The 25,381-nt window shown below is 45.4% G+C and overlaps 1 non-coding gene across 1 annotated transcript; it reads left to right on the top strand.

Moving 5' to 3' along the window:
* The first annotated feature begins 14,430 nt into the window (after nucleotides 1-14,430).
* On the top strand, nucleotides 14,431-14,492 carry LOC130016601 (U7 small nuclear RNA). Its single transcript, XR_008791246.1, has one exon. It is a non-coding gene; the product is annotated as a U7 small nuclear RNA (small nuclear RNA).
* The last annotated feature ends 10,889 nt before the right edge of the window (nucleotides 14,493-25,381 follow it).

Genomic DNA, 25,381 nt, shown 5'->3' with positions numbered 1-25,381 from the left:
TGCCAGGCAACTGCCTTATCCACTGTACTGTCACTGTGGCCCCAGGAACTAAGGTTGGGGGTGCATGTCAGAGTTGAGAAACCTGTGCTCTCGAAAAAACCCCAGGACACCCCGGCTCCTGGCTCATTAGAGGTCCAGAAACACTTGCTCCAGACCCCTGGAACTTGGCTACGTTCCCCCACACAATAGTTTCCGGTTTCCCAGTGTGCTCCTGCCAGTCATAAATTATGGAGCGATAGCACAGCGGTAGGGCATTTGCCTTACAAATGGCTAACAATGGCCGACCAGAGTTCGATTCCTCCGCCCTCTCGGAGAGCCCGGCAAGCTACCGAGAGTATCTCACCCGCACGGCAGAGCCTGACAAGCTACCCATGACGTATTCGATATGTCAAACACAGTAACGAGTCTCATGATGGAGACGTTACTGGGCCCGCTCGAGCAAATCGATGAACAACGGGAGGATCGTGACCGTGACCGTGACCTCAGATTTCCTCTTCATGCCTGTCGCCCTGAGTTCTGCAACTCCAGAGAGCATCTGATTGGCTGCCAGATAAACTTGCTCAGCTTCTGAGGGTCAACTTCTTAGTCCTGCCCTAGTCAGAGAACGCAGGGGCCCCAGGAAAACTCAGCAGCCCCCTTTTTCAGCAGGAAGTCCATACAGAAGATAGAACTTTGCTCTTGATCCTGAAGGGAATTGTGGGTACCAGCTGACAGGGGTGGGGAGTGTGTGTGTGTGCGTGTGTGTGTGTGTGTGTGTGGAAGGAATGCTGCCGTGGGAGAAGTTTGAAGAGACCAGGACAACTGATTGCTTTAATGGGTTGTTCTCAGTCTTGCTTCCTGTCACAACAGGTCATGGAGAGCTGGGAGGGGAGGGGGCAAAGCAGCAAATAACAGGAACACCCCCGATCTCTCGAGCTGGGCAACACTCTATTTGCTCCTCACCCCTGGCCACAGAGAGAACAGGGTAGCAAAGTTCCATGCCCATGTGCACGCGACTGTTAATAAAGATGAGGAAAGCTCAGGAGCTTGTCGGGGACAGTCCCAGACAAGCCCAATAAGATAAGCAGCAGGGTCCAACAGGGAGGAAATAGGTGACAGCTTCCAGGCCAGCACAGGTTCCAGACCCAGGAGAGTGAACGGTGCAGAGACAAGACAAGGTCATCATGCACTGGAGGCGAGGAGACGGCGAGGGACAGGACCAGACCATCGTACACTGGAGGTGAGCAGACGGCGAGGGACAGGACCAGGCCATCGTACTCAGGACTCGCCATCGTGGGACAGGACGAGTGACGTCATAAATGGGCAGGAGGAGATGCTTGGACTTTGGGGTGGGCGATGTACAGTTTTGTTTTCCTTGACTGACTTGAATGTACAGTAAACTCACTTCTTAAGCCTTAGAATTTTGTGTGGAAGTGGTTCATTCATTTGTCAAAATCCTACAGAATCAGGAACGCGTCCACTGTGGAGGTAACGGGACTCCCTAAGGTACAGACCTCACCAGAAAGTTCCTCCTCTGTAGAAGTGGGACAACACAGACTGGGGTAGTCTCCTGTCCTTTGTTCTCCCTTGTTCTGTGCTTCTGCTAGTGTTCATCACGTTGGGTCTCTTTCCTAGATTCCTCCATGCAAATGTGAACGTGCATTTGCCACTCTTTGTTTCTGAGAGATTGTTTACTCTCTATGGGAAGCGGCTGCGGGGCTCCACCACCCCAATCCTGGAGATATTCCAGCAGCCGGAAGAGTCCTCCAGCACCCACATGCTCCCGTGCTTCCCTCTGAGCAGGCCCACCAGTTTGCATGTTAAGAAATTAGATAAGAGCCGAGTGAGTGCTCTGCATGCCAGAGACCCAGGTTGGATCCCTGCAATGCCTGGTCCCCCACTAACTGTCAGGAGTGACTCTCCTAGAGCACAGGGCTGGAAGTAGCCTCTGAGTGCAACCAGAGAACAAGAAAGGGTTAAAAAATTGGACCAACCCCTTTTATGGTTATTATTTTTAAAATTTTGTTTTAATTGAATCCCAGTGAAATACAGTGACAAAGTTGTTTATGATTGGATTTCGGTCATAAAATGTCCCAACACCTGCCCCTTCACCAGTGTACATTTTCTTTTTTTTTTATAATTTCTTTCTTTATTGAATCACTGTGGGAAAAGTTACAGAGCTTTCGGGTTTAGGTCTCAGTCATGTAAATATCAAACACATTTCCCTTTACCAATACTTATTTTTAACCGCGAACCCCAATAGAACCCCACCTCCCACCCCTCCCAATTCCTGTGAGGCAGATGAGTTCTAGTTAATACTCTATCTACTTTGACTAGATACATTGCTTTGATAGAAGATGCACAGTTATTGTATAGAGTTTACGACCCCTCCCCCAATCAGACATCCTGAATCAGCGTTGTGAAATGATTTGCTTTCTACAACTTGGTTTAAGAATAAAATGATGTCGCGCGGCTGCTATTGATTTCTGCTATTTTACTTATTAACCCTGGAAGAATTTCTATTAAAAGTTAGATAGTTAAGAGATTGGTTTCTGTGCTCTGGAGTCGTGGCCGTGCCGGAGAGCCGCTCGTGGGGGGCAGCTGGCGACCTCGGTCAGGCGTGAAGGACGGCCCATTACGCCCCCCTTCCCATGAGGTCCCTGCCGCTCCCACCCCCGGCTCAAAACTGCTGTCCACAAGGCTCCCGTGCAGCCGCCATCTTTCTTTCCCCAGTGTACATTTTCGACCACCGGTTCCCTAGTTTCCCATTGCCCACCCCCATCTATGGCAGGCACTTTTCTTCTCTGTTTCTGTCGATTTCTGTTTCTCTGTCTCTGTCTCTCTCTCTCTCTCTCTCTCTCTCTCACCTTTTGGGCAAAGCTGATTTGAGCCCAGTCCATGTTTCAGGAATTCTTGTGATTTTATTATTTTTTCAATATTTTTGATTTGCTTTTAGACCGCGCGCAAAGATACTCAGGGGTAACTCCAGCCTCTGCATTCAGAAATGCTTGGGAGACCATCTGGGATGCTGGGGTTCCAATCCAGGACAGCCACACGCAAGGCCAATCGCCAACTCACTGCACTATCACTCCGGCCCAATTCCTGTGACTTTAATCCTCCCATCTCCTCTTCATCCTCAACTCCCACCACTTTATACCTTTACACCTGTTACCAGCTAATCCTGAATTTTCTTTTTTTAAAATTTTTATTAGTTTAACACCATGAGGTACAGTTGTAGACATACAAAATTTTTGTGCTTGGGTTTCAGTTATACAATGATCAAGTACCCATCCCTCCACCAGTGCCCATTTTGCACCACTACGGGTCCCAGTATCCCTCCCACCCCCTATCCCCCCCATCCCACCCTGCCTCTGTGGCAGGGCATTCCATTTTGTTTTCTCTCTCTCCTTTTGGGTGTTGTGGTTTGCAAAAGAGGCATTGAGTAGCAATCATATTTGGTCTATAGTCTATTTTCAGCATGCTTCTCCCATTCTGAGAGGATCTGTAAGGGCCACCCAGGCTAATAGTCATGAAAGAGTTAAGTGGTAGGAAAGAGTTAACCAGAAAACACTAAAAGCTGTAAAAGCTAGAGTTGCAAAAGCTGGCTCAGAATAGATAATGTAACTCCCACCTGCACCCTGTTATGACCTTGTGGTTAGGCCAGATATGGGGACATGTACTCAGATGTTCCGAAGGGACATCAAAACCCCCATAAAATCCAAGTGAACTACTTACATTTCAGAACAGAAATGCCTCAATGTGGTCAGTGAGCACTGTTGGACAGAGAAGTAAAAAGATGGACTGGGTGTGTGGTCAGTGTGCAGGACACACAGGCGAGGGTTCTGATGCCCTGAGCACCAGTGGATGTGTCTCCTCAAAACTTCAAGAAATCTGCTGACTGTGGGGAGGAAAGAAGGGAGGGAGAGGGAAGAAAAGTGTCTTCTGTAGAGGCAGGCTGGGTGGGGGATGACGGGAGGTAACCTGGCACACTGGTGCTGGGAAATGTACACTGGTGGAGGGATGGGCGTTGGAACACTGTATGACTGAAAATCTTAACGTGGACATCTTTGTAAGGGTCTATCTCACAGGGTTTCAATAATAAAATCTTTAAATAAATAAATAAATAAAAGAAATATCCAGCCTATTACCTATAGCTCCAACATCCGTTTTCACCTACAGATTACTGGGGTCTTGTCTCGACTCTCAAAAAAGAATTTCAGGAGTCGTATTCATTGTTTAATGAAGACAAGCAGTGAAGTTGAACAGATTTTAATTGGAGGTTTTGAAGGGAAGGAGGGAGAGAAAGTTGGAGAGTGGAGAGTAACACAATCAGGAGGCATCCTGGGCTTCTCCAAGGGCAGAGAGAGCACTACAGACACCCCAGTATCAGACAGGAAAGCATGAATGTCCACATCTCTAGAGGGGATATGTGGGCGACACATGTGCTCACCCATGTGGGTACAAGCAGCACATGGGCTCAGGCAGCATTTGCGCGCCATTCCTTTGTTCAAGGTGGCCTTTATAGGGTTTCTCCAGCCTGCACTCATGTGGGGTTTTAAGCTAGGTAAAAGTCCGTTGTTGGTAAGGAGGTTGCCTAGGGACGTTGGGAGAGGTGATGGTCTTCTTTGAAATTTTTTCCCTGGCCTTTTATTTCTGCAGGAGCTTCTCTGGCCATAAGTGAGGGTCTGATCAGGCCTTAGTTTCCGTTTTCTGCAGGGTTGGCCTTCACAAACTTACAGCTATTCCCGGGAAATTTACTGGCATTACCTTGGTAGAGAACCTTCCCTATCTGTCTGCCTGCCTACATAAATTCCTTCCAAACCATTAGGAGGTCCTGGATGTTAGGACTTCAACATAGGAAGTGTTGAAGGGGAGAAGGGCAGATAATTCAGCCCCGGGAGTACTGTTACACAGCTTCTTTGCAATCACATTTTTAAATGAAGAGCTAGTATGGATATTGCCTGGCATATGGTGGGCACTGGTTCATATCCCCATAACTACATACAGTGCTCTGAGCACCTTCTGTAGCAATTCCTGAGCACCGCTGGATGTGGCCCAGCCACTCTCCAAAACCACAGAAATAACATTGTATTTAGTAAGCATGGGATTTTTTTCTGGACATTGGAAAAAGATGACACAATTACTTTGAGAAAAGTCTTTTAAATCAGGGTAGTAGAGATAGTACAGCAGATAAGCACTTGCTTTGCACCCAGTCAATCCTGGGTTCGAACCTCAGCATCCCATGATCTCCCACGCATCGCCAGGAGTGATTCCTGAATGCAGAGGCAGAAATAACTCCTGAGCATCGCTGGATGCGACCCAAAAAGCTAAAAAAATGGTGGGGGCCAGAGAGATGGTAGCATAAGTAAGGCATTTGCTTTGACACAGCTGACATGGGTTGGAGACCCAGAACCCCATATGGTCCCCAAAGCACTGCCGTGTATGCCCTCTGAGCCTGGCCCCAGCAGGATTGATTCCGGAGTGCAAAGGCAGGAATAAGCCCTGAGTACTGCTGGCTTTGGCACCCACTCCAAAGATGGAAATACTAAGCACCCAGTGCTGCCCAGGTAGCTGATTACTGCCGGTGGTAGCAAGGAACCATGTGATACTGGAGGTGAGCTCAGAAAATCATCTACAGGCATAGAAAGCCTTGATCACAGAGATTGAATTGACACATCTGTCATTCATAAACCTGCTCACCCTGACATCGACCTTTCTGTTCAATTCACAAAACAGACTTGTTTTTTGGGGAGTTGAGGGTAAGGGTACAGCCAGAAATGCCCAGTGGCTCTGAAGGCAGGATCACTCCGGGTGGACTTGGGAGGGGAAGCTGGGATCGTATCCCAGTCATCCTGTGCAAGGCAAATGCCCTCCAGTCCCTAAAATCGGAATTTCAATTTACCTTGAATGATTCATTCAATCTCCGGCAGCCTTTGGGATGAACAATGCCTCCATCATCTCTGAGATCCTCACAGCTTGCCCTTTGGCCATTTTTTTCCATTTCTGGATCCCACCCCTTTGAGGCTGAGGGGTTATTCTGGTCTACTCACTCAAGAATTATTCCAAGTGGTGGTTGGGGAACCCTATTGTAAATACTGCAGATCTAACACTTTAATCTCTTAATAATGAACACTCCTAGTCATTCTTTATGTTACAATTCTCAAGTACAAATGAACTGACTTTTTCCTGCTTTGCACACCCCCAACTGATTTGGTAAACAAAGCCTTTAACTTGTTTGAATTCAAACTGTTATTTATTTCTAGAAAAGTGAGAAATAAGGAGCTTAAGAAAGAGTCCAGTGACTAGATCAATGATGGTTGGAGGGATTGCTAGGGATGGTATCCCTGAGCACTGAGCACTGAGCACTGCCCAAGAGTTGGGAGATGTGTGCTGAAAGTAGACAAAGAACCAAACATGATAACCTCTTCGTATTTGTATTGAAAACCATAATACCCCAAAGTAGAGAAAGAATGAAAAAGAAAGTGCCTTCCATACAGGCAGCATGTGGGGTTGGGTGGGGGTGCGAGAGGGATACTGGGGACTTCGGTGGTGGAAAAATACACTGGTGGAGGGCTGGATGTTCAATCATTGAATGACTGAAACTTAGCCATGAAAGCTTTGTAAATAGCTCATGGTGATTCAGTAAAGGAAAATCCTCACAATAAAGAGAAAAGTAAAAAACGATAATCCAATGGGTATTAGTCCAGTGCCTTGCATGTGGCTTGAACCCGTAAAATGTATCAAAGAGGGACTGGAGCCATAACACAGAGGGGGCCATTTGGCTTGCATGAGACCCACAAGGCCGATCTAAGTTTGATTCCTCAGCCCCTCTCAGAGAGCCCCACAAGCTGCCGAGTGTATCTCGCCCACACGGCAATGCCTGGCAAGCTACCCGTGATGTATTTGATATGCCAAACACAGTAACAAGTCTCACGATTGAGACATTACTCGGCCTGCTTGAGCAAATCAATGAACAATGGGAGGACAGTCCTCGTAGGTACAATGAATTGTGAGAAGCAGCTTGCCCACCATTTCTCATTTGTCACCCTGGTTGTAAAGAGCACCTAGCCAAACATTTCTCACCCTGGTCGATCGGCCATGAAGGGTATATGACATAAACGAGTTAATTGGATGAAAGTACAATTTGGTGGGAAGCAACTCTGGCCCTGAGGATATGACTTAACGGAGCAAATTGGTGTGAAATAGCCCCTGATGTTTACACAGACACAGGACTGGAGAGTTAGGAGTCAACACACCTGTATCTTGTGTCCTATGTCTGACTGATAACATGCCTTGACCTATAGGAATTCTTGCTGTCTTGATGTATGAGAATATTTCCTTGATATTTAAGTCTCATGTATTCTGGATCTGACTGAAAATATGTTTTCTTGAAGTATGACATTGATAGTCTTTTTACATTTTGGGTCACACCTGGCGATGCTCAGAGGTTACTCCTGGCTCATACACTCAGTAATTGCTCCTGGCGGTGCTTGGAAGACCATATGGGATGCTGGGAATCGAACCTGTGTCGGCCATGTTGGCTGAGTGCAAAGTAAACGCCCTACCCACTGTGCCATCGCTCCAGCCCCAAGATTTATTTTTTTTATTATGGGAATATTTTCTTGATATACAAGTCTCATGTATCCTGGATCTGACTGACAATATGTTTTCTTGAAGTATGACATTGATTTTTTTTTCTCCCATGTTTGTATTTGGAATGCTTGAAGTTATATCTACTTTTGGAAGTTTTTTTTTCTTTTCTTTGAGCTTGCTTCTGGGGCCTGAGAGCCCAGGATGGCTATATAAACCCTTGACTATAAGCACTCAGGGTTGAGCTCTGACCTATGTGTTAGGATGCTTCAGCCCCAGCTAGCTGGATAATAAAATCTCGATGTGTGGTTTGCATTCCCGCCGGACTCTTTGTCTGAATCCTCAGGGGTGATCTCCGATCCCAACACAGGTGAGTGTCTCCGGTCCCTCCCTGGCATGGATACTGCGCAGTGTGTGGTGCCCTGAACTTGTGTGAATTGTGCTGCCGACCCCGGCTGCCTTGGGCTCCTGGATCCAGGTGAGTGTGTCGGGCTTACGCTGACCTTCCTTCTCCGAAACTGTGCATCTTGAAAACTTGCTTTGTTTCTTCACTTTGCTCCATTCTTCTTCATCTGTCATGTGCCCATGAGACTCGGAACCCTCCATGTCCCATCTCCCTCTGTCACTTACCAGCCTGGCTGCACAGCCCGCAACGTCGGGGTGCCCTTTTCAGGAGCAGCAGAACCACCTCCCCCCCCCCAATCTCTGTCCCTACACTTGTCTTTGCCTCGGATCATTAGCTTGGTTTTTGAGCAAACTGGAAAAAGTACTTTTATTTTGTTGTGGGGCCTGGTGTTGCAGAGGGTTTTTTCCTGATGGTCATCAGGGGTTCCTTTGGGTGGTGCTCAGCGATCTCTCCCTGTCACCCTGTGTGCCTACCTGCTGTTCTCACTCTGACTCACTAAGAGATTTTCTTCAGCCTTAATCCTTAAACGTGAATTATTGAGCCATTGACAAAGCTGGTTTTGGTGGAGCAACAGTACAGAGGGGATGGTGTTGTTCTTACCCATGACTGATCATGGTTTGATCCCCAGCACTCCATGCTCCCCCAGATATCACTGGTTCTAGACAAATACAAAAGCCCACAAATTACTATGAGGGCTGTCAGGCTCCTCACGGTGTTCCTCCCAGAGGATCTTCTCTTTTCTGTGGGCCTGTTTTTACTGAGAGAACCACAGAGATCCGCCTGCTGGCCTATTCATCCAGGGTCTATAGGATTAATTATTATCTGGCTTGCTGTGATCAATTTCAGAACTCAAACCACAGCTTCAGGATTTGGCATTGCTGCAGTTTCATTGAGAATGAGGTCATCAATATGAGGTAGCTGGCAAGATTCATAATAGAATAGACATATTTTTAGGCTGTTGGGATAGCTCAGTGGAGCAAGCATATGACTTCAATGGTGGAGGTCCAGGCTCCATCCCAACCACCACATCTATGGTCTCTCGACAACTTAGGAGGAAGTCCAGAGCCTGATGCTGGGAATGCAGGAACTTAATCTCCCTAGACACTGAAATGAGTCAAATGAAAACTTAAAAAATTCTAGTATTTTTCATAATAGTGGAATACTGTGAGTGTGCCTTCTCTAGAAAGTTAGCACAAGTCTTAATGGTGTCAGAGAACTGGTTTGTGGGCCCTAGTGATAGTGCAGTGGAAGGGCACTTGCTTTGTATGAAGTGGAAATCTGGGTTCCATCCCCATCACCCATGTGGTTCCTGGCGCCCCACTACGAATCATCGCAGAGCACTTCTTCGTGTGCCCCTTCCCAAATTGATACAAAGAAGAAAACAAAAACAATAAAAAAACTCACTGATCCTGAAAATGATGTGCTTGTTCTGAGATCTTTCACATGACCCTTGTGGTCCATCTCGGCATGTCGTGTGCAGGCCTGCTCGGGTCACTAGCACTGCGTCCATTCTTCCACAAAGTCCCGAACAGTGATTTAAAGGCCCAGAGAGAAGATCGTTAGTGACTTCCTGGGAGGAACAAAGGACTCCTAATACCCAAATCTGAGAGATTTGGGGACATCAGTTCTTCAGACACCCTGGGCAACTGAGTAAAGGTTTGAACAAAGCATATACAAAGTGGTTCTTTGAAAAAAATCTCTGTAGCGACTTATATGCTGCCCGGTCTTATGTGCTCCTTATGCCCAGGGGCACAAGCACGTGGAGTGCCCCAGCACATGTGTCGCCCTCTTGAGATGTGTACTTTCATACTTCCATGTCTAATACTGGGATGTGTGTAGGGGTTCTCCCCAAGGGCGGAGAGGCCTGTGTTCTTTCTTGAACGCGTTACTCCCTCTCTCTGATTTTCTTCTCTTCCTCACTCACTTCCCCTCAACACCTTCAAAAGCCCCTCCAAATATAATCTGTTTTACTTGCCAAAAAATCTCTGCAGCTGTCCACAGGTACTGTTGTGCTTCAGTCCACATCAAATATCACATGAGCCTCAAAGTTTTTGAGGTCATGAACCAAGGAGACAAGGAGACGTCAACAAATAAATTTTGGAGGAGTGTATTCACAGCATCTGGAGGGCAGTCCTGCTAGGCAAGAGCATCAGCCTCCCACCACAAGCACAGGCGAGGAAAAAACACATCCTACACACGTGTCATTTTCATAAGCACCCACAAAATTAGTTAACTCATATGTCCCATATCCTGACACCTGTTAGGGTCCGAGATCATGACAGCCTCACCTGTCAAGGAGAACTCTGAGAGACCAAGTCCATGCAAAAGCAAGAGGTTTATTTGAGCATGCTTGGGCTCACAGCATGACCGCAAACCATCAGTGACAGAGAGCCCCGAGCCTCTTCAAAGGGGGCTTTTTATAGGCCATCTTCCCGCGCATTTCAGAAATGCCCACGCACAAATCACCCAATACATTTGAATTATCACATTAGATACTGCACGCAGGCAGCCAGTCATTTTGCAACAAGCCATCAGCACCAGCCACTCTCTTCTGTACCTGTCACCAGGCCATCCCACCGGGCAGTCAATTACGCCTTTTCGGGTTTTATGGCCCTATTAGGTGAATTCCAGGGCAAGAAAATACCTCATTAGGCTTTCTCTGAACTTGTGGCCTTATTAGGCGGATTCCATGGCAAGGAGATGCCTCATTAGGCCTTTTCCAGCCTTGTGGCCTTACCTGGCGAATTCCAGGGGCAAGGAGGAGATGGGGGTACCTGGTGTTGTCAACCTGCCGCAGCTGCAGGGGGGATATGGGCTGGGACTTGCTTTGCTAGGGCCCACTTGTCATGGGGCTATCTTTCAACACCCAGTAAATTTACGTCGACATAAAGTGAAGCAAGCCTTGACATAGAAAATAATAAAACTGATTATACAAAGCAATCAAGTATTGATCATAAACCACACCATTCTTGTGCACCCTAAGCCATTGTTCCTATTTCACTCCATGATTGGCAGGTGCCCTTGTGAGGGATTGCAAGAAATTAAGTCTATAAATACAGATATCAACTCTTCAAACTAAAAAGTAAACTTCTAAAATAACTAAGTTTTGTGTTTTACTATTAAACACTGTACTACTTTAGCACTGTCGTCCCATTGTCCCACTGTTCATTGATTTGCTCCAGCAGGCACCAGTAACGTCTCCATTGTGAGACTTGTTGTTGCTGTGTTTGGCATATCGAATGCGCCCCAGGGAGCTTGCCAGGCTCTGCCATGTGGGTGGGATACTCTTGGTAGCTTGCTAGTCTCTCTGAGAGGGATGGAGGAATCACACCCGGGTGGGCTGCGTGCAAGGCAAATGCCCTACCCACTGTGCTATTGCTCCAGCCCTCCATTTTACTATACATTTTATTCATATTTTCCTCTAATAAACTAAAACTCATAGCTGAACAATAGGTCAACACAACTGAAAAAGTGACTTTCTCCTGCACACCCACTCTATAATTCTTCTTGAGCACTGGTTCAAATTTTGAAAGAATTTAATTTTTGCTGCATAATTCATCCACTACTAAACTAATCAATGACCACTCAGCTACAGAGCGAAGAAGGGACTTTCAATTCATGTGGCTGATCTATTTTAGATCCCAGTTGAATTCAGTGCATTGTCGACTTGAGCACTGTTTGAAGAGTTGATGAGCACAGAGCTAAGAGTAGCTTGAGAACACCACTGGATATGAAGATATACAAACACATAGACAGGAATATTGACTACACATAGAATGCTTTCCATTCCTCAATTCCTGAGCATCATTCTGGGTTACCCCAAGGCCCATTCTGGGCTTTTGATTGACTTAGTTTCATGCTCAACTGTTGTAACAGAATACATGAACAGTTGGAGCTACTCCAGCAATTGGAAGTTTTGTGCAATTAAAAAATATCAGTCTGGGGTGGGGGGTGGGGGGTGGGAGGCATACTGGGATCCACGGTGGTGGGAACCGGTCACTGGTGGAGAGATGGGTATTCAAAATAAATAAATAAATAAATTTAAAAAATAAAAATACTTAACATAAAAAATAAAAAATATAAAATAAAAAAAATTAGTCGAACTGGGAGTAGCTGCCCCAGGATCCATGGTTAGAACCCCAGAGGGTTCCCCGAGCCCTGTTCCCCTGAGCAGTCAGGCAAAAGTCTAGAACATTACAGAATATGTCCCCCCAAAAATAAATAAACACAAAACATGATATCTGAATATTAACGCGCAGTAATTTCTGAGCGTTATTTTTTGGTGGTCTTGGTTGGGGGTCAGGGTTGGAGTACTGTACTGGTGGGTGTTTACATGGAAATCCTTGTGAATTTTATTCCCTTAGTGAAAATGTAAACATTTTGCCTCCATAGGCTATGTGTTCAGCCCCTCCCTCTCAATCTATCTGGTACGTGGTGAGCCCCCAATGTCCTGCTAGCAACCAAGCAGATGTCCTGCTAGAAATCCAAGACCAGAAACGGAAACAAAAATTGAACTTTCTCTACCAAAAAAAAAAAAAAAAGAAAGTCTGGATAGCAAAGAGGATATGTGGAGAGAGATTGACACTGGTGGTTGGATGCATGCTGCAAAATTGTATGTCTAAGACTCAACTAAGAATAACTTTGTAGGGGCTGGAGCGATAGCACAGTGGGTAGGGCATTTGCCTTGCACTCTCCAACTGAGGTTCAATTCCTAGTATCCCATATGGTCCCCTGAACACGGCCAGGAGTGATTCCTGAGTGCAGAGCTAGGAGTAACCTGAGAGCATCGCCAGGCATGACCCAAAAAGAAAAAAACAACCTTGTAATTCATGGTGTTTTAATAAAATTTTTAAAAAAGAAGAGATTGTGCGAACATTTAATAGGTTAACAATACATATAAAAAGCTATAATAATTTCTAAGAGATTAAAGAAGCAAAAATCAATGATAAACAATATTTGAGTCAACATTAGTGTATTGATGGGGGATGGAATTGACTGAAAATTAAAAAATCCTAAATTTTATATTTATTTGGGACAAATACCAAACTACTGATCCGAATTATAATTCGTAAGGTATTTAAGCTCTAGGAAACTTTTAGGTAATGACTAAAAGTTTAAAAATGTCTTATAGTCTCTAAATCAATGGAGAAAAAATGTATATGAGGGAGGAAAATCTCTGTCTAAAAGAATAGGAGTGGGGAAGATGCCAGAATTTATTTTAAAATTAGAGAGGACCTGAGAGATAGTACAGTGGGTAAGGTGCTTGCCTTGCACACAGCCAACCAGAGTTCAATCCCAGGCATCCCGTGTGGTCCCCCAAGTATCACCAGGAGTACTTCCTAAGTGAAAAGCCAGGAGTAACCCCTGAACATTGCTAGGTGTGGCCCCAAAACCAAACAAAGAAATTAGAGTAAGAAAAAACAAATAGCAAAATTGGGTGGCAAAATAAATTCAAATATATGAGGAATCATGATAGATATGTCTTGAATTTAATGTGAAATTGTCAGAGCAGATAAAAACATACAAATTTAAGCTGCATGTGTTTTTTAAGTACAAAAACACATAAAACAATAAGGGGGAAATGTTAGCAATAAATCTAAAGATATATAGTAATATCCACAAGAACGGTCACTGTCACTGTCACTGTCCTCCCGTTGTTCATCGATTTGCTCAAGAGGGCCCAGTAACACTGTGAGACTTGTCACTGTGTTTGGCATATTGAATACGTCACGGGTAGCTTACCAGGCTTTACCATGTGGGAGAGATACTCTCGGTAGTTTGCCGGGCTCTCTGAGAGGGGCGGAGGAATCCAACTCGGGTCCATGTTGGCTGTGTGCAAGGCAAACGCCCTACACACTGTGGTATCGCTCCAGCCCACAAGAACGTCAATGAAAGTTTATTAATACAACACAAAACAGAATTTAAGATAATAAATAGCTCTGTAGCACTGTCCTCCGCTGTTCAACAAATAGTTCGAGCAGTCACCAGTAACAGCTCCATTGTGAGACTTGTTGTTACTGTTTTTTGCATATTGAATACCTCACTGGTGGCTTGCCAGGCTTTGCCCTGTGAAGATAATAAATACAAAATGAAATTAGTATGATTGCTATATATTATTTAAAATTCAGACTTACCAGAAAGATTTAACAATTCCAACTTAAATGCACCTAATAAAGTAGTTTCAAAATATTTCAAGTATTTAAAATTCTTTTATTAAATCACCGTGAGAAAAACAAAGTTGTCCATGATTGAGTTTCAGTATTACAATGCTCAAACACCTGTCCTTTGACCCGTGTACACTTCTCAACACCAATGTCCTCAATTTTCCTCTTTCCAACCCCACCCCAAGTCTGCCTCTGCCACAGACAGACACTTTTTTTATGTGAAGAACTTAACACCATCGTCTTTGTGGGCAATTCTATCATCACTAATAGGTAAATCAAGAAATTAGTTAAAAGTGTTACAGCTCTTTTAGAATTTGTCTAGCAGTTTTTCTGGTTGCTACTGGAAAGCCCACACTCACCCCCCAAACGAAATGAGTTGTGATACAAAATATTTTAAAAAGCAATAAACTTGTTCGTTTATTTATTTTATTTTTAGAAGCGCCAGGAATCAAATCTGAGTCCTTACACATGCTTTATCACTGAGACATATCCTTGATTCGTAAAATAAGTTCAGTTGTACATACAATACACTGTCCGCCAACAGTGTAGAATGCACATTCTCTCAAGCTCACAGAGAATACTTACAATGACTGGCCAGAACTAATATTAGTACCAACAAATTAAAATAAAAGCTGGTATCATATAGCCTGATTAAACATAGAACATAATTGTTATAGAGATAACACAAATTCCTGAAAGTAAAAAATAAATTTCTATTTACTCATGAGTAAAAGAAACTAAAATGGAAATTTGAGAGTACTTAGTTTCTATTTATTCACTTTTACCAGGAATTGTGGTTTGGGCCACACCCAGCTATGCTCAGATCTTATTCCTGGCTTTATGCTCAGAAATCACTTCTAGTGTGCTAGGATTTGGGAAGAAGGTTATTGGGCCTATCTGATGCCGGGGGAAAACTAGAAACACATGCAAGGCCTAACTTCCTAAAACACCTCTCTGACTCTGAAAGTTAGTTTTTAAAATACTGAATTTCAACATTGGTAAGATAAAGTTTATAAGCTGCTTGAGGGAAATCTATAATTTTGAGTACATACATTTGTTTTTCTAATGTCTGAAAATTCAGCAAGTAATTTATGTAATTAAAGAAAGTAATCAGGAAAAGAAGTAAAATAAACTAAAGTAAAATTTTTCAAAAGGTGATAATAAATGCAAAAGCATAAATTAATGATATAGAAAACAAATAAATAATTGGGATAAACCAAATAAAAAAATTGTTTGACATGAGTAATACATTTCCGACTACTAAAAAATCACTTAATCACTTAACTTCCCGTTAGTCGTCGATTTGCTCGAGCGGGCGCCAGTAACGTCTCCATTTGTCCCTGTTGCGTGCTAGTGTAGCCCAATGGCATCTGTTCGCTCTGGGAACATGAAGGGCCTCAAACCGATCGTTCATGATCTTCAGGAAGAAGTCTGACCATCTGGTAGGTGGGCGGCCACGCGGTCTCTTGACATCCCGTGGAATCCAATCAGTAACAGCTCTAGTCCAACGGTCGTCTTTAAATCTCATTACGTGACCAGCCCATCTGATTTTCGACACCTTGGCAAATGAGACAGCGTCCCTGATCCTTGATCGTCGACGGATGTCAGAACTCCGGATTCGTTCTCTCATTTGAGTGGAACGTGATATTCCAAGCATAGCTCTTTCTATTCTTTCTATTATTCTTTGGGAGACCTGAATGGCGTTCTCATCTTGTTTGCGTAGGGCCCAGGTCTCTGAGGCATATGTTAATGCAGGAAGAACAGTGGAATCAAAGAGATGTGCCCGGAGCCGGAGGTTCTTCGTCCTCTTAGCTATTTCTTCCAACTACTAAAAAAAAATTTGAAAAAAGAAAGCTCCACCGGTTCCCCCAAAGGTACAAATAAAACAAGAATATAAATGAGACATATTGAAATGGTCAATGGTCAACAGAGATTAAAATCTACTAAGGGATATAATGCACAAATGTAAATATTTTTGAAAATTTACGTAAAACATGAAAATTTTTAGAGAATGCATTTATTGTAATTTTTTAAAAGAGAAAGAGGATATCCAAATGATCCTATATAAAGTTGAATTAGTGCCCATACATTTTTCATACAAAAAATAATAATAGGCTCTAGAGGATTTTCAGGTGAGTTTTACCAAATGTTCAAAAACAGATGATTCCAATCTTACATGAATTATTCATTGAATATAAAAAAAGAGCCACTCCCAATTCATTTTATGAAGTGATGACTATGTATATGTAAAATGTTAATGCTTCTCATTTTTTAAAAAAATTGTATGTTTATATGTTTCATTTTTAATTTCTTCCTCTATCTGGAACTGATTATATGTGTATATATACATATATATATATATATACGTATACATAGATTGATATAGATGTTGATATTGTCTTAGTACCATTTATTTAAGTGGGGGAGATGCAAAGAGATGAGAGAGATGCAAAGAGCCTCAACAATAAAGAAAAGGAGCCCTCATGTGACCGAAAAGACTAGAAAAGGTAGGCGTCAATAAAAAGATGATTCTTTGGGGATGAAAGGGAGTTTATCAAATGAAGAAAATAGGCGAAATAAAACACAGAAGTCTTATTAGTAAAATCATGTTTATAAAGGTACTATCAGTAACATTCAACTGGAAGTATGTTTCTCAAAGGGAAAATATTTCTGGAGGAAAAAATAAATTACAGAGCACACTTATACATTCATTAGGAATCAATCTTTCTTTCCCTTTCCCTTTTTCTGACTTCTCCTTCAGTCTCTCTCTCTCTCTCTCTATCTCTCTCTCTCTCTCTCTCCCCACCCCCAGCCTCTTTTCCTCTCCCTTTCCTTTCCTTTGCCTTCTGTCTCCTGGTTATTACGAGTGACATATTCCATTCAATGACAGCAAAAAGAATTCTACTCTTTCTGGTCAATGGAGAGGCTTTTCCATAAAACATAGCAAACACTTCAGCAGTGTGGGTAACTTGCTTTGGTTTGAAGCATGCTAAATTATTCTGTATCTTGGACAATGACATAATGCCATTAATGTGTGTGCCTGTGTCTATGAGATACTATTGTAACACTGTAACACTGTCCTGCCATTGTTCATCAATTTGCTCCAGTGGGCCCAGTAACGTCTCCATTTTGAGACTTGTTATGAGACACTATATAAATTCTTAATTTTACGAACTGAGAAGAGCAGTAATGATATTTTTCAATGAAAGCTATGTTTAGGCAACTCAGTGATTAAAAAATAAAATAAACAAATTGTTAGCTTGATATCCTTTATCTTTATTTTACAGTATTAAGTTGATATATAACTCTTTTGTACAATGCATTTATGAAATTTAAACCCATGCTCTCATTTACAGAGAAGCTCAAATGATCTGTCGGAAGATATAATGGTTTCTTGGTAACAGGTTTGATAGTGAAAGAATTTTCAGAGTGCTAAATTAATGATTAATATATTAACTATTCCATGCTTTTCTATTCAGATTTTTCCTTTAATGCATCAAATGGTCAATATAAACTGAACATTTAACATAAAAAAAAAAGAAAGGACGAGTCAGGAGTATTTGGAGCCTGGCCCTTTAAGACTCTGACCGGAAGTGTCGGTGACGTCACGGAGCCCCGCCTTTCCCTGGGGTCTTTGGGGCGGCGGAATCTCCCGCCAGGCACCGGAGTCGTCGGAGCGTGAGCAGTCGGGGAGGGGCGGGAAGGGGCGACCAGGCGGACTAGGGGGTCCCGCCCAGTTCCTCCTCAGCTGCCTGAGAGAGCCGCTCCTCAGAGCCTCCTCCTCCGCAGGCTCGCTCTGGGCACCCTGAGCCTCCGCGGTCTCCGCCTTGTGAGCGGGGGTCGCTCTGTGCCGAGCGGGCGGTGGCCCCTCCCCTGGACGCCCAGCCCCCGCCCAGAGGTTTGTCCCGTTTATTCTGCATTTTATGGAACAGGGGGCTGGGCTGGAGGCGTCTCCCTGGGCAGCTGTGAAGGGGCGGTCCGGGAGGCGCTGAAGAAAAGTGGTTGAGGAAGACGCCTGGGGGCTAGTCTTGCAGGGGTCCCTGGCCTCCCACGCAGCCTCCTCCCCCAGGTAAGCCGTGGGAGGCGTTTGTTTCGTTCTTGTTTTCGAAACAATTTTCGTTCAGGGCTGACTCCTGGCTCTGCCCTCAGGGATCTCTCCTGGCGGTGCTGGGGGACCCACGGGGATGCTGGCTCGATCCTGGTCAGCAGCATACAAGGCAAGTGTCCCCTCCATGTACGTGCCTCCTGCCCGGTGGGGTGGGGTTGGGGGGCGATTCCTCACTCGCTTGGGTCCAATAGTATGCGGTAGAGCTTTTGACTTTCACATCCCCCCAACTCCAGTCGGTTCTGGGGGTCCCATAGGAAGCTTTGAGAGAATGCAGAGCCTGGTGACAGAGGAGGTGGTGCCTAAGGGCTGTTTGGGGCCACAGGGGTCCTGCAATGGAGTGTGCAGTGTTAGCAGGAAGTCACCTCTGCTCTTTCAGTGCATGCCCTGAGCGCTCTCACGAAGGATAAATGATCACCATGGCTCCCTTGCCTTTATCGGTTTGTTTTAATTAACTTTTAGTAGGTTTTTGGGGGGCAGACCTGACTATACTCGGGTTGCTCCAAGTGGTGCTCAAGGAACCATATGGGATGGCAGTAGAGAAATATCGTTTTTCTCCAGTAAGACGAGCACCTCTGCAGCTGTACTATGTCTGCAGCCTCTTTGCACAGAAAAATTTTGATTTGTTATTTTTGAATTGTAGATTTTGGTTCAAAGCATTCAGAGCTCAGGACTTAGTCGAGGATCTGAGCTCAGTATCGTGATTGGCAGTGCTCAGGGGGGCCCTAACTGCTGTGGAGAATTGAATCTGGCTTAGCTGCTGGAAAGAAACACACCCTATCGACTGTACTATCTCTGCTAATCCTATGTAATTGTTTTCCACAGAAAAAGATTTTTTGGTTCACCTGTCAAGTTTTCAGCCTCGCTCTACCCACTGACCCTCTCTCCCAGACCAGGTGTGTGCCCTGCTGTTGGAATGAACTTCATTCGGAAAGGGGGTTTCCAGGGACCAGGTACACTAAGTCGTACATGCCTCACTCTGGAGGCTGGTGCAGTCCTAGAGCAGGAGGAAGTCTGTCTTTTATTTTCTGGCTTCTTTTTGCTACAAACTTGGAGATGGTCAGGGACTCTGCCCCTCTGTCTATGTGTCTCTGAGAGTCCATGTCCCCCACCTTAAAGCACGTGCTCAACCCTTTGAGCTACTCTCCCGGGGTCTATTCACTACTAGGGGAGCAGGTGAGATGGGATTTGGGGCCACACCTGCCAGTGCTTGAGGACTGCATCCTGCTGGAGTTTGTTCATGTTAGTTTTCTTTTGCGGATAGTTTTTGGTGTGGAGAATGGGGGCTCTAAATCCCTGGAGATACCCCGAGTGTTTAATCTGGCTCTAGATTTAGGTATTATTCCTGGAGTGCTGTGGCGGCGACCGGAATGTAGAGAAGTGATTGGTGTCAGCAAGACAAGCATCGTAGCAGTTTACAGTCTGTCCGTACAGCAATTTCTGCTTTCATATCAAGTTGCAGAGCTCTGTCTAGACCCCTGTCTATCAAGGTAAGCACACTGAGAAAAGGTTCTGTGCATGTGTGTGTGTGTATGTGTGTTCAAAGTTTGGTTTTCTTTATAGAGGAGAGGGTCGGCCCCAGTTATAGAGCCACATTCTGCGCTATGGTTGCGGGGGGCAGTCCTCCTGCCGGCCTGCAGGTGGCGCTGATGCGTGTGAGCTGGCCTTGGAGTCAGCTCCTGGCTGGGCCTGTGAGCACCTTCTATGGGACCCATGGGGGAGACCCCAGGCCAAGGCAGCGCTGAGTTTTCTCTCTCATAGCCAAGCCCAGACCTTCTGTTGGGAACGTCAGCACTCATTTTCTTCTCCTGGGGAAACAGAAGCATCTGGCATTGTTCCCAAGGTGGTTCCATGAGCCAGTGCCCAAGGGTGTGGCTGGTCAGAGATGGGGAGTTGTGCTGCTCTCCAATGTTCTCAGCTCTGACTTCTCCAGGTTTCTGGTCCTCGGAAGAAACAGAGGCGGCAGAAGATGGTGACAAGCCATCTGTCACACCAACCCCAGGTAGGAGGGGAGTAACAATATGAGGTGCTGCAGTGACAGGAGTGCTCAGGCTTCCTGGGACAAATATGTCTGAGTTATTTCAGGAAGGATCCTGTGATGTGCCTCCTGGTGGGAGTGCCAGTCGCTGCTGTTGGAGGTGATGTTTGTGTCAGTTTTGTTGTATTTGGCTTTTGGATCACACCCAGCTCAAAGAGTACTTGTACCTCAGTGCTCAAGGATCACTCCTGACAGATCTCAGGGACCACGTGGGTTGCTGGGAGTCCTGGGTTTGTATCTGGGTATTTTGTTTTCTGTGATTCTGGGGATTATACTCTCGGCTCTGCACTCCGGCATTGTAACTGGCAGTGCTTAGGGAACCCTATGGGTTGGCGAGGATCACCAGCCCTACTCGCTGTCTGCAACCTGCTGTCCTGTTACACAATCCTGCTCCTTTATTTCTTTTTAGAGTTACTTTTGTCTCACAGGGGAGATGCATAGGACTTCCTCTTGACTCTGTTCTCTGGATTCCTACCTGGTGTGTATCACGGGGCCCCTGGGGTCTGCTGGAGTCATTTGCTCCCTGGCAGCTACAGTGACTCAAGTCCAAGGACATGCTTATTACTCCTTATTTTGTCCTTCACGCTCAGGAGAGAGTCGCTGCTCTGGAACACATTCTGCTTTTACTCGCTGCTCTGTTTGCAGTTCTGGGCATGTGCTGGTCTAGGAGAGCCAGAGAAATGGATCTCTGGGTCGGGCACAGCTGTTGGGCTCAAGACACTTTTGCCGCTTCGAGAGCCACTTGGAAGGGCCCTGAACTGTGATGAGAGTCCTGCAGGCGTATATGTGCATATGTAGATGTCTGGACATTGATTGACCCTTTCTCCCTAGAACGTGGGCTATGGGGTGCAGGGGGTGTACGTATAGTGTTTTAGGCTGAAAGTAGGGTCACCCATTTGGGTTCCAGTGGCTCCGTTCACAGTTGTTACTCTGCAGTGCTCATAGGAGCAGTGATTGGGATGCTTTATTCCTCCGACTGCTGCATCTGGCCTCAAGTTCAAATTCTTTGTTTTACATAGATTTGGCTTTGGAAATAACCCTTGCAAATACTCAGATTATCCCTGGCTGTGTATTCAGTTATTCATGCTATATTCTGGGACCATGTGTGCTACTGGGGATCAAACCCGGATGTGTGTGCAGAGTCAGTGTCCTTTTGCTGTAATGTCTCTCCCACCAGAGTTGATTTATTTCTTCGGGTCTCACCCCATCCGGCACTGCTCTGTTTTAGTCCACGGGATCACTTTCAATGGTTCTTGGTTTATCAAGTCTCAGAGATTGCCTGTGGACTGTGAGGGATCACAGCTGACGGCTTGAGGGACCCTATGGAATGTCAGAGTCAAACCTTTATTGGTTGTGAGCAAGCCCAGTGCCCCACATGCTATGCTGTCTGTCTGGATCCTTTTTTGTTTACTTTTAAAAACAATTGTGGGCTTTGGCCATTTTTGTTCATTTTTGCATTTACTGCAGTCAGGTATCACTTCAAGTGTGCTGATGATATACCATGTGCTGCTGGGTCTAGTGTGCCAGTAGAGTGGGTAGGGTGATTGTCTTGGAAGCAGTGGACATGGGTTCTATTCCTGGCATCCTGTGTGGTCCCTGAGCACCAGCAGAGGTGATTCCTGAGTAGAGAGTCAGGAGTAAGCCTGTGAGCATCCCAAATGAGGATCCCAAAACAGACAAAAACAAAAGTACAAAATGTGATGCCATCAAACTCCTCTAGGCTGTGTGCATGATCGAGGCTATACTGTCTCTTGTATTTTCTTGGGACCCATATTACACTCTTAAACCAAAAGCTAGATCTTAGCTCTTGTATAACCACAGATCTGTGGCTTTTCAGAAGTACAGATTCTGTTTATGCCTTCCCTCTAATTTACTCTGTGCGGTAGGGCATTTGCCTTAGAAGTGGCCCACATGGCCACTATTTCTCCATCCCTCTCGGAAAGACCGGCAAGCTACCGAGAGTATCTCACCAGCACGGCAGAGCCTGGCAAGCTCCCCATGACGTATTCAGTATGCCAGACACAGTAACAACAACGTCTCCAATGGAGACGTTACTGGGCCTGCTCGAGCAAATCGATGAACAACGGGAGGGCCTTTACCTTTTATATAGACACACGAGGTTTTCTTGTCACCTTTTCCTTCTGACCAATCCATGCCCCATCTCTCTAGGGTTCAGGGCATTCTGAGTTAAAGCCTACTGTGATCGCCTAGCTGGAAGGAGGAGCCCTGAGACCCGTGAGCAAAGGCATGCATGCAGGGGAGTGTCTAAGGACCCTACCTGTCTCAGGCCATGGGCAGGGTGTGGGTGCCCTAAGGCAGCAGAGCTCTTGGTCTCTAGACACTTTTTCCACTTCGAAAGCCAATTGGGATGGCCCTGAACCATGACGAGAGTCCTACAGGCACATATCTGCATGCATAGTCAGTGACTAGACATTGCGTGTCCCCTTCTCTTTCGAACATGGGCTGTGAGGTGCAGGGGGTGTATGTTTAGTGTATTGGGCTGAAAGCAGAGTCACTCATTTGGGTACCACTGGTTCCATGCAGTTGTTACTCTGCAGTGCTTGTAGGAGCAGTGATTGGGATGCCCTGGGGTCAGGAGCAAGACCACCACCTTTAGAAACCTTGTAGTAGATCATACTCAGATTTTATCAGATGCAGCTGTCTTAGAGAGATGTTGGGTTCTGTCAACCAGGAGTGTACATGGAGACTGCTCCCAAGGGAACAGAATCTGAGCCCCTCTAGGGCTCTGTGTTCTATCCTTGCAGCCCAGGGAACAGAGTAGAAATAGACCCTGACTCTTGCTGCCCAGTGTGTTGGCTCAGGACTTGGTGACCTTCCCGGATGTGACCGTGAGCATCACCCCACAGGAGTGGATGTGCCTCTCAATGGAAGGGCTACAGGCACATGATTCTGTAGACCTACCAGGACCTGTCAACCGTTGGTGAGAGCAGTGTGGGGCCGACCGTGTCTGGAGAGAACCACGTGGGCTCCCTGTCCCAGGCTATGGCTGTGTATCCAACAGTAGCTGGGACTGTGATGGGCCAGGATGTTGGACAATTGTGCAGTAGCTGTTCCTCTAGTTCCTTCCCTGGTTTTGTTTTTGGTGCTCACCTTTGACGTTTGGGGATTACTCTCAGTTTTGTGCATAGGAATCACTCTCTGTGGGATTGCAGGAGTCTCTGGAGCGTTAGGGGTCTACCCAGGTTGGCCCCAGGCATGGCAAGCTCCCTTTGTGCTGTACTGTCGTTCAGGTCCCTCTAATTAGTTTGTGTCATTCCTGAGTTCGCTTCTCAGTTTAATTCTTATGCTACATATTACTTCTGTGTATTTGTTTTGGTTTTGATTTTGGTTTTATTTGGAGGCACAACGGCAATGCTCCTAATTGTGCTGATGGATCACTCCTGGGATTGCTCGGGGCCTATGGTGTGCTGAGTATTGGACCCATTTGCCAGCTTAAAAGGTTGCCGCCTTACCCCTCCTAATGTTGCATTTGTCCGTCAAGTTCAAATTCTTTGTTTTGCATTGATTTGGCTTTGGGGTTTCACCTTCCGGTTCTCAGATTATTCCTGGCTGTGTATTAAGTTACTCATGCTGTAATCTGGGACCATGTGTGCTGCTGGGGATCGAACCTGTATGTGTGTGCACCGTTTGTGTCCTAACGCTGTGATGTCTCTCCTACCACTGTTCATTTATTTCTTAGGGTCTCACCTCATCAGACACCGCTCTATTTGAGTGCACGGGATCAATGTTTCTTGGTTCATCAAATCTCAGGGTTTTCCTCTGGACTATGCAGTGATGGATCACAGCTGACTGCTGAGGGACCCAATGGAATATTGGAATCAAACCTCTGTTGGGTGTGAGCAAGGCCAGTGCCCCACATGCTGTGCTGTCTGTCTGGATCCTTTTCTGTTTACTTTTATAAACAATTGGAGGCTTTGGCCAACTTTGTCCATTTTTGGATTTGTTAAGCTTTTGGGTTTACTGCACTCAGGCATCACTTCAAGTGTGCTGATAACATACCAGGTGGTGCTGGGACTAGAGTGCCAGTTCAGTGGGTATGGTGATTGTCTTGCAAACAGTGGACATGGGTTCTATTCTTGGCATTCTATGTGGTCCTTGAGCACCAGCAGAGGTGAATCCTGAGTACACAGTCAGGAGGAAGCCTTGAACATCCCCAGGTGAGCATCCCAAACCAGACAAAAACAAAAGTACAAATTGTGATACGATCAAACTCCTCTTGGCTGTGTGCAAGATCAGAAATATACTATCGCTGGTATTTTCTGAGGCCCCATATTACACTCTTAAACTAAAAGCTAGATCTTAGCTCTTCGATAACCACAAATATGTGGCATTTCAGAAGTGCAGATTCTGTTCATGCCTTCCCACTAATTTACTCTGTTTTTTTGTAGAGACACGCGGGGCTTACTTGGCACCTTTTCCTTCTGACCAATCCATGCTCCGTCTCTGTAGGGTTCAAGGCATTCTGAGTTGAAGCCTCCAGTCATCTCCTGGCTTGAAGGAGGAGCCCTGAGGCCAGTGATTAAAGGCGTGGAAGCAGGTGAGTGTCTGAGGACCCTACCTGTCTACCTGGGTAGTGTGTGGGTGTCCTAATACATATGAAACACGCTGGTGACTGTGGGGGCCTCGGGCTCCTGGATCTAGGTGTCTTTGCAGCACTCACACTGCCCTTCACACCTCTGGACTCTCCATCTTGGAATGATCCTGTGTTTTACTTTCTTGGTTTGACATTATTTTTCTGCATTTGCCAGTCCATGACATTCACGCTCCTTGGTCCCCGAGCATCACTGAGATTGTTCAAAAAACAAAACCCAAAAAGCTTTTGTAGAATTTCCAAGCTTCTCACAGTGATCCCCCCAAGGGATTTCCTTTTGTTCTGGGATGCTTTGGGGTATGACAACTGTAGAGTTGTCCTCCACCTACACTGCCTCATTCAAGGATGTTCAATTGGACGTATTGTGTTTGGTTTCAGAACTCACAACAGGGCTTCAAGATTTGACCTTTCAGCAATTTGTTTTAGGGACACAGTTACTGAGTATGAGTGAGCTGGTAAGATTTGCAAATTTGAAATCAATATTATT

Source organism: Sorex fumeus, unplaced genomic scaffold, assembly GCF_029834395.1.
Source record: "Sorex fumeus unplaced genomic scaffold, SorFum_2.1 ptg000158l, whole genome shotgun sequence".
Classification (NCBI taxonomy): domain Eukaryota; kingdom Metazoa; phylum Chordata; class Mammalia; order Eulipotyphla; family Soricidae; genus Sorex; species Sorex fumeus.
This window is presented reverse-complemented; position numbering and strand designations above follow the sequence as displayed.